A 5,094-nucleotide genomic window follows, 5' to 3' on the forward strand; every position below is an offset into this window, starting at 1 on the left:
AAACGCCTTAAATGCTGCAGCCAGACCTCCTATGAAATTGGTGTTATAATTAGGAAATAAGAGGCTTCGTAAACAGACAGTAGTTTGACAATGAACAGACGAAGGGGAGAGTAAGTGTGTGACGGATGAGTGGATATGATTGCTTTCAGCACCAACAAAAAGGTCTCCCAGTTTGCACACAGGGAGTTTATGTTGTTGTTGTGAAGTTTTCTCGTTTTGCTTTCACTTAACCATGACTTTTAATACAGTTAGTAAAGGATAAGGCTTGTGGGATTCTTTAGTCAATGCTTATAAAGTAATTTCTAAAGATTTTAGCCATTTTCATGGGCTATATTGATCTCTATCACTTTTATCACATATCATATGACGATTATTTTAAAAACGTGTGCTTTTTCACCCCTGAAAGTTTTCATTAATTATGAAAGGATTTTAAAAAAAAACTAGTAGTAGTAGTGGATCAAATGATGTTGAAAAAAAAACTTTTGTCCTTTTCTTCCCATATCTCACCTTCTCCACAACTTTCTAACATACTGTACACAAGCATTGTGTGAGCAAAATTGAACTACAGAGTTAGTAACAGATAGATAGATAGATAGATAGATAGATAGATAGATAGATAGATTACATTTTTGGAGAGAGAATGCTTCCTCCCCCCTTCTGCCTCATCCGCCAACCCGTCCATCCATCCCCTCATTCCTACATCCCTCCATCACTTCGATATTGATGAAATGATGGGCCCCAGGCTGAAAGACACCACCTCATCTGGTTTAAATTACCTCCCAACTACACACACACCTGCACCAGCACCACCAAGGCTGTGCAAGTGTGTGTGTGTGTGCGCGTGTGTGTGTGTGTGTGTGTGTGTGTGTGTGGGTGGGTGGGTGGATGGATGGGTGTGGAGTTCAGGGGGAGGAGGGGTAGGTACCTCTGGGATAGATGGTGGGGGAACACCCCATGACCCCGACCATGCAGATGAACACACACACACACACACACACACACAGGAAGAGAGCAACAGAGCAGGTGGGGTGTGACATGAGCTGTAAACCAGAGGGGATATTAAACTGCCACATGTGTTCTGTTTACTATTCTCTAATTAACCCCCAGGCTGTCTTATAGATAACACACACACTCACTCACACACACACACACACACACACACACACCCCTTAGCTTGTCAAGCATAAAATAGCTCCGGTATAGAGTTAGAATATCATCAATGGGGATATTGAGTGGCTCCATCTTGACATTTGAACTAATGACACCAAAACTTCTTGTATGAAAACACACTGGACCGTCGGTTAAGTGTACATAAAGAGTGTGTGTGAAGACCCCGACCTCCAGGTTGGACTTCTTCACTCAGCCCGACGTGCTCAGGGGGAGGCCGTCTTACTCTTGTCGATGATGGATGGCTCAATGGGAAACACTGGTTTCCTCCACCTGCATCATTACGTCCAAACGAAAGATAATTTTTTGGCTGCAGGAACTAACTGGCTTAATATCTAAAAGAAATTGAAATGCTTTCATACTGGCTTTGTTGAAATCCATGTCTCCAGCGACTAGCAGTCTTGTCCTCACCCACTTTTTTGTGGCACGGTGTTACTTTGCATGCCATTCAGTGGATTAACATAAAACCAGAGGAGGAATTCAACACTTAACTGGCATTATCATGACATGGACTGGCAACCCACCGCGACGGCACCCATTGGTTTGTGAGCTGCCATTTTGAAGCCTCAAATTTTGGCGTTTTGACCAGTGCCATCTTGGTTTTATGGAACCATAAATGACCATGAATCTGGAGGAGCGGGGGGGGCTGACCGAGGGCAACCTGCACCCATTGGACACCGACAAGCTGTCAATGACATTGTAGTCACACCCCGATGCATACCGTGCTTTATGGTCTATTTGACTGTCAACGGGACCATAATTTCCAGCTGTATAGAAGAAGACTTGAAACTAGTGATTGGGATCATAAACCACTCAGGACAATATTTACTGACCTAAATCAAGTAAGAAGTTGAATCATTCTCTCATAGACATCTATAGAAACAGACTTCTTTAGTGTCGCCCTCTGCTGGTTATTCAAGAGAATACAGTTTCAGGTACTTCTGCATTGGCTTCACCTTCCAGTCTTCTAATTGACCACTCAAAGCGCTTTACAGCACAAGTCACATTCACACATTCACACACATTCATACAGCGCTGCTATTGACCATGGTTTTTCTGTCACAATCAAACACAGCAACAGTGCTTTACAAATTGTTTTTAACTGGACATCATGTCACATTAATTATCAAAACGTGTGGGAAAGACACAAATTGATTTGTTGTATATGGTCGAAATAATTTCTGTAATCATAAACTTTCCAAGGGGAAAGAAAGATAAGTATGTGTCCCTTGTTGCCTACTAATGCAATCAGCTGTCACCATTAATGTTCTTATCTGTTAATAGAGAAGAGAAGAGAGGAGAAGAGAGGAGAACACTTGCTGCGTTTTGAGTGTTGGTAAATGAGCTGCTTCTTAATAGAATTCACCACAGTGTGTTTTCAAGTGGTGTCACACACATACACACACACACACACACACACACACACGCACACGCACACGCACTTGCTCAGAGAGGTGGGGAAAGTGAACAAGTCTAATTGAAAAGAACCAAGCAGAGAGAAATCTGATAGCTGCAGTTTGGCCTGAGGGGGGGAGGGATAGAGAGAGAGAGAGAGAGAGAGAGAGAGAGAGAGTAGGAAAGACAGGGAGGAAGTTCAATTTCCAAAAATGTATGGCTTTTTCCTTTTGTTTTTCAACCTTCATCAGTGTGACGCTGCATGATACCTACAGCTGTGTTTAAAGGGCCATTTCACCCACATTACAACCAATGTTCCTTCAACTCACATAGTTTGTCATGATTTTGCGATCCAAAAGAATGTGTGTGGGGTTTCAAATGTTTAAAAATGTGGTACCACTAGTACCAAAAAGTAGTCCCTATGAAGTGTTCATATGTTTACCCATATTAACCAACACACGCACACACACACACACACACACACACACCAGTATGGTCTTTGTCTTGTTTCCACCAGCTTAACTCTCACATGTAATTAGCTTCATTCTCTCTCTCCGTCTATTCCAGACATCGATAGCATAGTCAGTGTGTGTGTGTGTGTGTGTGTGTGTGTGTGTGTGTGTGTGTGTGTGTGTGTGTGGGTGGGTTGACATACCTATCCAACAGTGGTCCTCTCCATTGTTACACCCTCAAACAGCATTGATCCATAAAGGCACATTTCAGAGGTCCACTGTTGGTCATGCCTTGAATCAACCCTTACAAAAAAACCTTTGATAGAGTTCTTTTAATTCATACTCAGCATCGCCACTACAGGTTGGATTCAAGTGTGCAGCCTTACTTGTCAATGATTCTAAGAAAAAACGTAAAAGCAGTAAACTAAACAGGTAAGCATGTTAGAGGAAGTATGTGGGCTTCATACTTATGAGGAGCAGTGAATTTTGAAGAATGATGAGTCAAGAAGTAGACATTAGCCAGGCTTGCGTGTACCCATTTTGACAACTATGTGAATATCTTCGTTGCTTTTATAATCGCCCTTTTTACAACACAGGACCTTTCCAAGGAAATGACTAAAGCAGTTTTTTCAACATATAAATTACATATCTCTTTGTTTTGCAGACCACCAGAAATAGTGGTCCTTACTTGGTGCAATTAGTCCCACAAGCCACTGTTGGTGAGGTAGGGATGTATGTGAGTGTGTTTTTGTGTGTGTCTGTGTGTGTGTGTGCATGTGGGTGGGTGGGTATGGGGACAGGGGGGTCCAAGTCTCTCAAGGGACAGGTTATGACAAATAAGATTAATGTGTCCCCTATTTCCAGACTGGTGCACTGGCCTCTCCTCAGTCTCTCTCTCTCTCTCTCTCTCTCTCTCTCTCTCACACACACACACACACACACACACATGTCATAAAAACACATACACGCCTCCTTGATAGCTCTTTCTCACAGGAGAGGGTCCATATGGGGACTAGAGGAGGGTGGGCGTGCATGTGTGCCACAGTAGGACGTCGCCCCTCTGTCTTTTTTCTTTGTTGTCACATGCAGCAGAGGAACAATTATATTTCATGAAAATCCAGTATCAAATTTTTATTAGTGTCAGGGCTTGGATTATGTGGCTCATTCATTTATCCTTTTTTCTCAAAGTTTTAGATAAATATGTATATATATTAAAAAAATTATAAAAACCTGTACAGAAAAAAAATAACATGAACCTTCAAATTTGTTTGCATTACATTTTGTCCAATCAAAGCTCTGATCAAATGGAGTAATAACTAGTATTAATATATCTATTTCTTCCATGGCACAAAATACATTTCGATTTCCGTTTACTTGAAAATTATTCTTGCATTTTAAAAAGATATTTGGTCGTTTGTGGCATGTTAATTTACATAACAGTGGCAATACCGTATCACTCTCTGTCATAAAGACCCATGTTTACATCAGCATTTACACAGCAAGGTCCCAGTTGATAAGAGGTTTGAACTGGCAAATTTTTGTCAAAGGCCAATTGAATTGAATACCATCATATTCCATCTCCATCCACCCCCAATCGTGTTTTTATGTCTTTGAGTTGACAGACAGTGGGCGCGATCTTGAACTGACAGCACATGGCTGCACTTTCACCAACGAATATGACGTCTGTCGTCTCACGGTTCAGTTGACACGACTCTCGAAACGATTCAGCGTGAGACATGATCTGGAGTTCAGAGCTGATAATGCTGTCAGCGGGCACGCCGGTGTTCTCTGTCCGTCTGAAGTGTGTTGGGAGTCTTCAGAAGGTTTGCGCCTTCACCCTTGACCTCAGCTCTTTTGCTCCTCCATGCTTGAGTGGTCATTACATATCACCAGGACAAAGAGGAAATCTCTCTTTGCATGACACAAAGGGCCAATAAAGAATTGTGTTGTCATCGCACGAGTACAAAGAGATTAGGTTTGGTTGAAAAATAAACAATAAATGAGATAAAATGGGAATGAGATTAAAAAAAAGAAGCGCAGAGAACCGCTGCTTCTGTTCAGAGAGAGAGAGACGATCTAA

This window comes from Scophthalmus maximus, chromosome 22 (assembly GCF_022379125.1).
Source record: "Scophthalmus maximus strain ysfricsl-2021 chromosome 22, ASM2237912v1, whole genome shotgun sequence".
In the NCBI taxonomy this organism is placed as follows: domain Eukaryota; kingdom Metazoa; phylum Chordata; class Actinopteri; order Pleuronectiformes; family Scophthalmidae; genus Scophthalmus; species Scophthalmus maximus.